This window comes from Phalangium opilio, unplaced genomic scaffold (genome assembly GCF_054372755.1).
Source record: "Phalangium opilio isolate 3A_F unplaced genomic scaffold, DU_Popi_V2 ptg000390l_1, whole genome shotgun sequence".
NCBI classification, from domain to species: Eukaryota; Metazoa; Arthropoda; class Arachnida; order Opiliones; family Phalangiidae; genus Phalangium; species Phalangium opilio.
This window is the reverse complement of record NW_028324234.1, coordinates 4,104,500-4,114,384: the sequence shown is the minus strand read 5'-3', so window position 1 is coordinate 4,114,384 and position 9,885 is coordinate 4,104,500. Positions and strand designations below refer to the sequence as shown.

At 38.6% G+C, this 9,885-nt stretch overlaps 1 non-coding gene across 1 annotated transcript; it reads right to left on the bottom strand.

Moving 5' to 3' along the window:
- Positions 1–2,443: 2,443 nt before the first annotated feature.
- TRNAV-UAC (transfer RNA valine (anticodon UAC)) lies at positions 2,444–2,516 on the bottom strand. Its single transcript has one exon. It is a non-coding gene; the product is annotated as a tRNA-Val (tRNA).
- Positions 2,517–9,885: the final 7,369 nt, after the last annotated feature.

Sequence of the window (9,885 nt, the reverse complement as noted above, 5' to 3'; positions counted from 1 at the left end):
ACGAAGCTATAATCCGATTACGATCAGACCTTTCACTGATCTGGGCTGCGTTCAGAAGAGCTCACCAAAAAAGACAGCGGATTTTGGAAAACGTTTTCTGGTGAGATCTGTCGTCATAGCTTTTCTCCGGTCATCGGTCTTTTAAAAATGAAGCTAGCGCAATAAAGCGTGCAAGGTACAAAGGCTTAACAAAAATTGTATGATAACATATTTATGGAGATAGATAAGAACAACTTTTATAATTAAACATAGAAACTAACATGTCTCTTAAACTTCTCGCCGCTCTCGCGTGATCAACTTGTTTCACGCCAATTAAATAGCTATAATCCCATCAGAATCAGCAAGAGCTATTTGTATTAATTCCTCCATGCTTTTTCGCCAAGCTGAGAACTACGCGTTTTACGTCACGTTATCCAAAAACCCGACTATTTTCCTTGAAGACCGCGCTGGCTCACTGAGCACCGTGACGTCAAAATTCAATAACAAAATCCCGTTCTGGATGACACTGCTAACAGCGCCTGACAGCGCTGAGCTCTGCTGAACGCGGCCCAGATTTCCACCATGATTATAAAGTCTAAGCCTAATTATTTAAAAGTGTATTTAACTTTCGGCTCAATCTGAACCGTTAATGTCTCTGTTTTACAGAAACGAAAACCAAACCCAAGCGTTTACTTTTTGGTTCACTAGGCCTAATGACAAATAAAAGTTCATTTGCCCAATATAGTTGCGTTCTTCTTGAAATCACTTTAGAAAGAATTATGCTATAAACAGATGTAGTATAGCTTAAGTAATATATAAACATCGATTTCAAATAATAATAATAAAAAATATTCTTGGGATATCAGAATGAAACAGAGCTTTATAGCTACAAAACCACTAAAGGCATCGAAATTACGAAAAATATTTCCATATATTAATAATATATTATGAGAAAACCAAATATTAAGGTTTTGTAGGATTTCTTTCCACAAAACAAAGCGAACTGCTAACGCGGTGCACTAACGGACGGACACACACAGACTAAAACATAGGCTGCTTTTTAACTCTTTCCGTTTTAATTTTGAGTTGAGAAACTAGATTATCTTAAATATTAAAATAAATATAATTAATATTAAATATTTTCTTCGTTAGTTGTTCGCCTTATAGAGCGTTACATCGCGTTGATAAAGAACAATTAGACATTCTTGAGAGACTTGACTAATTTTGGCGTTTGAAATGAAGCATACGCCGGTTGCATTACCTTACTCAAATAGGTAGTATATAAGGGTGTCGAACTACAGCTAAAAGCAAGAACAACCGCAATTGCGAAAACCTTTGGTGGACAACCCACCCTAGGGAGGCTAGACGTTTCTCGTAACCCTAGCTGATCGCCGCGAATGTCTTAAACCAAACGATGACTATGGAGTTAGAAGCCAATAAGACAGATTGGTGTCTATGTGGAATAGACGGAAGACCAGTAGATGGTGGTGTTTAGAAGCCAGTATGTACAGACTGGTGTCCAAGTGGGATGGACGAAGACCAGAAGATGGTGGTGATTAGAAGCCAGTATGTACAGACTGGTGTCCATGTGGGATGGACGAAGACCAAAAGATAGTGGAGATTAGAAGCCAGTATGTACAGACTGGTGTCCAAGTGGAATGGACGAAGACCCGAAGATGGTGGTGATTAGAAGCCAATGAATACAGACTGGTGTCCATGTGGGATGGACGTAGACCAAAAGATGGTGGTGATTAGAAGCCAGTAAGTACAGACTGGTGTCCGTGTGGGATGGACAAAGACGAGAAGATGGTGGTGTGAGAACTCAAGTAAAGGAGCCATTTCCGTGACTGTGAAAGCAGTTCGGAAATGGCGAACACGTTTGCTCCGATTTGGAAACTGCGAACGCGGTCACGTGGGTGTAACAACAGACAAACACACAGACAGACACACACACACGTCGAAATTAGAACCTCTCCGTGACATACGTCACTCGGAGAGGTAAAAATTTCAATATCTGAAACTTCAGACAATTGATAAACCTCACACATATCGTTTGTTTTTTCGGCCTTGGTCCAAACCAAGACGTTTTTATATAATATCTGTCGCTTCAGTCTTAATGTAATTAAATTTTGATTAATTTTGTTTTCTTTACCGCTTATTATTATGTCCAATTACGATGGTCAAAACATGTATCTAGCAGGGCCCGAACGTTGCACCTTCCGCGTATTAGGCGGACGAGATAACCACTACACTACACATACCTGGTAATGCTGAGATTCCTAAGAGATCTAGCTTATTATTATGTCCAATCACGATGGTCAAAACATGTATCTACCTGGGCTCGAACCCGGGACCTTCCGCGTGTAAAGCGGACGTGATAACCACTACACAATGAATACTTGGTTATTCTGAGTTTTCGAAGAGATCTAGCTTATTATTGTGTCCAATAACGATAGTCAAGTCATGTATCTACCAGGGCTCGAACCTGGGACCTTCCGAGTGTAAAGCGGACGTGATAACCACTACACCATAGATACTTGGTTATTATGAGTTTTCGAAGAGCTCTAGCATTATTATTATGTCCAATCACGATGGTCGAAACAAGTACTTCTGTAATTAACTAAAATTAACATACTTAGACTTAATTGTTTCTGATTAGACTAGCCGATCGCACACCCTGAATACTTAATTGTTAAATTAAGAGTATTCCGAAAAGTAACTTCGCTCTAGTTTTTCAGTTAGAGGTGGTTAAATATCACGAAAAACCCCATGTTAATCTCCATAGGAAAATTGGTAAAAGCATGTGAATTTTGCTTTAACGTTACAAAAGAGTATGAAGTCATATCTACAAGGGCCTACCGGCCCTGTAGAATAAAGAAGGGTTTTTAAGTTTTTGGCCGCCATTTAAAAAGATGGCAACAAATCGAACCCAAAAGACCATTCAGTCCGTCTATAGGTTAAAGGAAACCCGTGTACTAAATATCTGTGAAATCGGTTGAAACGCGCGGACTTTCTGTTGCATAGAGAAGAGTTTTTACATTTCTGGGCGCCATTTTTTAAGATGGCGGCGTATTGGAAAAATCTTTCTTAGTACGTGCCTACTAGTTATGAGTAGCGTTCCTGCAAATGTTTAGCCTTCTAGGGCAAGCGGTTTGGGCTGGGTGTAGATTATCAGTCAGTCAGTCAGTCAGGACTTTGATTTATATAGATATAGAAGGATTAAATTTTTAGAAATAATTAAAGGAAAAATGCATAGACCGTCCATAAACTACGTCACGCGAAAAAAAGCATTTTCTGACCCCCCGTCCCCCCCAGATCACGCTTCGTCACGCTTTTCTCAGACCACTCCCCTAAAACCACGTCACATTTCTTTAACCCCCCCTCCGCACTATGATTTGTCTTAGTTTACAAATTTAATTTGATTAATTTCTTGAGTGATATGCCGCCCTCTCAGAAATATTTTGCTCGGCTGAAAATTCAAGTTCTCTTCCGTTTTAAGCTTTTTCCCTCTGATTGACCTTTAGAATTTAAATGTCTGGATGTGCTTTTTATAAGCTTCAAAAAAGTTCCATAAAGCTTAGTTAAAGGGGCACACTTTTTATGTTTCGACACTGTCACCGAAAACAGACTAATCGAGCTTAAGATTTGGAAAATTTGCCAAAGAATCGAAACCATTTCAATGGCAGGGGGATTTGATTCATCCTCACAAATAATAGGGGCAAATAAACAGAGACATAAGAGAGTTTACGCTGTTTATTTTAAATGCGCTATTCAAATTGGCTATATAAAGGTGTAAATAGTAGATAATTGCTTAAATTTTCTACTATTTAAGCGATGATGGAATAACAATTTTGGTAAATTATTGTAACGGTGGACTATGGAATGTTGTCTTTCTTCTTCTATAACATAAGAGAGCCAATCGGCCTCTTACTGACTTCGTAACAAAATCAATGCTAAATGTGACGTCACGCATCGAAGAACACCTCCCTCCCCCTTGTCACGGACCGTCACAAATTCAGAAACCCCCTCCCCCATAAGATTGTGACGTAGTTTATGGGCGGTCCCAAAGATACCGATAGACCTATGGGCATAGTCGTCAAAGAACGAGTCAAAACAATACTCGCCCGCTCGGAGTCAGGGCCAGAAATAAGCAAAGGACACTGGACATTGTCCAATAAAACTATAAAATGTTACAAATTTTTTTTTTTAAATACTAAGGGGGTCACTGGACTGGGTTTGGATAACTTGACTATGGAGATGCGACACTATTTTTTCTACACTTCAGTGGACAATGTCCTATAAATTTCCAGTCATACAGGGCACTGGACGCATGTCCTATAACAAATTTTTCTGATTTCCGGCCCTGCTCGGAGTCTTAAATTATCTACAGCTCACTCAGTTCATCATGGACCACACCTATATTGGAGGAGGCCAGGGTTAATAATCAGCGCGCTCGCAACACTACAACTATCTTTGCAACCCTCTCGCAACAAGTGTCTGTAGGCGAGTTAGTGTAGTATTGGGCTGTCGTTTGGAATGTCCGTGGTTTAAATCTCGGTGGTCCGGTAGAGGAGAAAAAATTAAAATTAGGAAAAAAATATAGGAGCCAGCTGTGAGAAATACAAATACTATTTACTAGTTGGGAAACCAAAATAAAAACCTCTCCTAGTCGCGAATGCAATTAAGAGGTTTTCCTTAAATAATTAAATAAACATAATTGGTATTAATTATTTTAATCGCCATTAATTTACCTTTATTCTAGTTAAATCGTTTTAAGAAACTTTATTCCTAAAATCATTTTAAACATAGCTATTGTTGACGTTTGAATTTAAGCGTATGCCTCCAACAATTTTTGGAAATTTAAGGCTCATAAAGCCAGTGATCGTCATAAGAAAACCCTTTGGGGGAAGCCCTGCCATTAGGAGGCTAGACGTGTCTCGTAACCCGATCGCCGCGTATTTCTTAATCCTAACGATGGGAGTAGAAGCCAAAAATTGCTTTCTGCGAACACGTTTGCTCCGTTTTACCAACTGAAAACGCGGTGACAGACACAGAGACGTCCAGTGTAATACCTCTCCGTGACGTCATCGTCACGCGGATAGGTAAAATTGACTAACGTAACATCTTATTCTTCTTCTACACACCAGGTTAAACAAATAGCCTATCGTATACATATATATGCGATATGGCTAAATATATTTGATTATGCACGTTGGCTGTAGACGTAGTCGATAATAAAAGCAAATTGGCAATTGCGAAAAAAAATTAGGTTCCAACTGAAAAGTACTAGGTACAAAAGTAGCGAAAGTGAATAATTAGTTTACCCAATTACATCTCCGGGGAAAAATACAACGATTTCAATAAAATCGATGGAATTGAACATATTTTCGCTTTGAGTTTGTTCTGCTTCAAGGCTAATTCGGACCCAGTATTGAAATTGCTAATCAAAGTTGGAGTGCAATCAGTGCACTCCTATCATAAAATCAAAATTAAGTCAAACGCAAATAAAATTTACATAATAATACAGTACGTACAAGAAATCATTTTCTCTAACCATGAGTTCATAAGATGTGTTCTATAAGTTTGTCACTGGTTACTGAGAGCTTGTTATGAAGTGACGTAGGTCATAGATTCTTGTAAAGCGACGCCTGGTGAGGCGCTGCTGTCAAAAGCTTAGTACAGAGTAAATAGGAAGATATACTGCAAATTGCAAAACCGAGTGTAGTCAATGCTAGCGTTGTTCTGGAACTAGCTCTCAGTAAGTCTCTAGCATTACGAAGTATAGGTTGTGTCATCCTACTTATGGAACATATCTTATAAACTTATACTCTAACCAAAAGCAATGATTTGGTCATTTCTAAATAAACACCGACCCTGTTTGAAATTATTCACGATATGAGAGGGGGGATATTGAGGAGAGAGTGACAAAAGCTCTACGCAGAAAAATGGGTAATGATTTTTGGGATGTGGTGCACTCCTGTAAGCCCAGGGCTCCCTCACTCTCGCGTTGGCGGAATTTTCGCCATATTGGAAAATGGCGCCAAAAATAAAGACAAATGCCAATAACTCTGCTTCTACTTACCCGATTCACAAGTCACGCAAGCCCTTTTCTTCAATTTGTCGGTGCCCAATGTGCGCCGCCGCCAAGAGAAAGGATGCTTCTTTAAAAAAATTGCTCGTGGATTGGAATTAATAAAAAACAAAGGAATTTAGAAAGCTTCCTTAGGGTTTATTTTTAATTTCAGTTTAACATATTTAGAAACAACTTATTCTACGTGTACCTTAATATAGCCAGGTACCGCCCCATATATTATGTCCGCGCACGAAATAAATTTAAAATGGATAATGATTAAAATATCACATTTATCACTTCGCGATATATACTAATAATATTAATAAGCGAGTTAAACGCTTAACCCAAACCAAAATAGACAAGGCCTTAGAACTAATTAAAATTAATGAGCAAAATCATTCGAATAAATATTTATAGAAAGAATTTTTAATTTCTTTTTGCCGAAGCAAACAGGCAATTTGCTGTACCAGGAATACATATATTTCTTGTGCTTCTGCTTGGAATCATTAATAGGCTATGTTCTGGGTCTATCTGCTTGAATAACAGGTGAAGAGGTGTAGAAATCGCCACCCCTGACGTCACGCATAATGTATTTGAACTAAAAAACCATGTGATACTGACATAGCCCAGCGGTGTCCTCCCATTGGATCGAATCCCATTCGACCAAATTGCCACTCGACCGATTTGTCTGAAATATGATTTGAAACAAATGTCTATGTAAAACATCTTCTCTCAGTGTGGTTCTCTGATTCTCCATCACGTTTTACTGCTGACGTTTCATTTCCTTTTTGTGGCTTTTAGTAATCCTTCGAAGCACAAAACAGCCGATGAAATTGAAATTCCAATCAACAAAATGTAGATTTCAAGAATAATATTTTCCAAAGTCAGAGGTTTAACAGCTTCTTCCTCACGGCCGTGTTTAGGTACGAACATATTGGGTGTTTTGTAATTACATTTAAACCGGGCAAGTTTAATTATTGGTGGAATTAAATCGGCACTGCTAAACCATGACGCTCTGCAAAACAAATGTTAAATTGTTGATGATTTCCGTGAAGTACAGGTCACAACCTAGGGTAGGAGTAATCAATTCATAGCTTAGATCGTCATTTAAGTGGCGACATGAAATATTGCAAGAAATTGGAGAAATAACAAGTTTGCTAATAATTAAGAAATTTTGAGATATATATTAAATATGCAAAGAATTCGAAATATCAGAGGAAATGGCGAAATAACAAATACCACTAGTGTTTCTAAAAATTGCACAGATAAAGGCGAGGTTGAATTTATTCCCTTCAGAGTAAATCCAGTTCCATCAGCTAGAGCCCACCTTGCTGCATAATGTTTTTCTGCGCAAACTAGCTTTAGCCGCGTAGCTCTACCCGTACAAAAATTTACGGCTGCATTTTTGCTGTTAATTAGATTTTTTAGAATCTGCAATATATTGCAAATAAACTGGAATATTCTGGAAAAATACTGGAATAAACCTGAAAAATGTTCAATTTCAGACAAAATTAAGGTGATTCCAGAGAGCAATGCAGAACATTTTAGACGTTTTGCAGAAAAAATATCTTCCGTTGGAAAACTAAGTACAACAGTATACAAAATTTAGCAACTCTAGAGTCATAAAATAGTTACCTTACAGCTAGAAAACAGAGGGGAAATAGTAACTCCTGTAAGAAATCAGGATGTTTGTAGGCTCATTACAAGTACTGTACCTTCCAAATATATTGTATGCATGTTACAGTCAGAAATTGCTAAGTTTGTAGGATAATTGCAGGCGTGTTTCGGATACTTTTTACGATAATTGCAGACGCGTTTCAGATACTTTTCAGGATCATCACAGGCGCGTTTCAGATACTTTTCAGGATCATCACAGGCGCGTTTTAGATACTTTTCAGGATCATCACAGACGCGTTTCAGATACTTTTCAGGATCATTACAGGCGCGTTTCAAATACTTTGTAGGAAAATTGCAGGAGCGTTTCATATAATTTTCAGGACCATTACAGGCGCGTTTCATATACTTTTCAGGATCATAGCCGGCGCGTTTCATATACTTTGTAGGAAAATTGCAGGCGCGTTTTAGATACTTTTTTGGATCATTGCAGGCGCGTTTCAGATACTTTGTAGGATAATTGCAGCCGCGTTTCAGATGATTTGCAGGATCATTGCAGCCGCGTTTCAGATAGTTTTTAGGATAGTTGCAGGCGCATGTCAGATAATTTTTAGGATAGTTTCAGGCGCATGTCAGATACTTTGCAGGCGCTTTTCATATACTTCGTAGGAAAATTGCAGGCGCGTTTCAGATACTTTTCAGGATCATTACTGGCGCGATTCAGATACTTTTAAGGACCATTACAGGCGCGTTTCAGATACGTTTAAGGACCATTACAGGCGCGTTTCAGATACGATAATTACAGGTGCTTTTCAGACACTTTTTAGGATAATGGCAGGTGCTTTTCAGATAATTTTTAGGATAATTGTAGGCGCGTTTCAGATACTTTTTAGGATAATTACAGGCTCTTTTCATATACTTTGTAGGATAATTGCAGGCGCTTTTCATATACTTTGTAGGATAATTACAGGCGCGTTTCAGATACTTTGTAGGATAATTGCAGGTGCTTGTCAGATACTTTTCAGGATAATTGCAGGCGCATTTCAGATACTTTGCAGGGTCATTGCAGCCGCGTTTCAGATACTTTGTAGGATAATTGCAGCCGCGTTTCAAATACTTTGCAGGATCATTGCAGCCGTGTTTCAGATAATTTTTAGGATAGTTGCAGGCGCATGTCAGATAATTTTTAGGATAGTTGCAGGCGCATGTCAGATACTTTGCAGGATAAATGCAGGCGCTTTTCATATACTTTGTAGGAAAATAGCAGGCGCGTTTCAGATACTTTTCAGGATCATTACTGGCGCGTTTCAGATACTTTTACGGACCATTACAGGCGCGTTTCAGATACTTTAATTTGTACGATAATTGCAGGTGCTTTTCAGATGCTTTTTAGGATAATTGCAGGCGCGTTTCAGATACTTTTTAGGATAATGCAGGCTCTTTTCATATACTTTGTAGGATAATTGCAGTTGCTTTTCATATACTTTGTAGGATAATTACAGGCGCGTTTCAGATACTTTGTAGGATAATTGCAGGCGCATTTCAGACACTTTTCAGGATAATTTCAGGAGCGTTTCATATACTTTGTAGGAAAATTGCAGGCGCGTTTCAGATACTTTTTAAGGATAATGGCAGGTGCTTTTCAGATAATTTTTAGGTTCATTGCAGCCGCACTTCAGATACTTCGTAGGATAATTACAGGCGCGTTTCAGATACTTTGTAGGATAATTGCAGGTACTTTTCAGAAATTTTTAGGATAATTGCAGGAGCATTTCAGATACTTCGTAGGATAATTGCAGGCGCTTTTCATATACTTTGTAGGAATATTGCAGGCACTTTTCATATACTTTTTTGGATCATTGCAGGCGCGTTTCAGATACTTTTTAGGATCATTGCAGGCGTATTTCGGATACTTTGTAGGATAATTGCAGGCGCGTTTCAGATACTTTTTAGATTAATTGAAGGCTCTTTTCATATACTTTGTAGGATAATTGCAGGTGCGTTTCAGATACTTTGCAGGGTCATTGCAGCCGCGTTTCAGATTCTTTGTAGGATCATTGCAGGCGCGTTTCAGATACTTTGAAGGATAATTGCAGGCGCGATATAGATACTTTGTGGAATAATTGCAGACGCGTTTCAGATACTTCGCAGGATCATTGCAGGTGCATTTCAGATACCTCGCAGGATCATTGCAGGTGGATTTCAGATTCTTTGTAGGG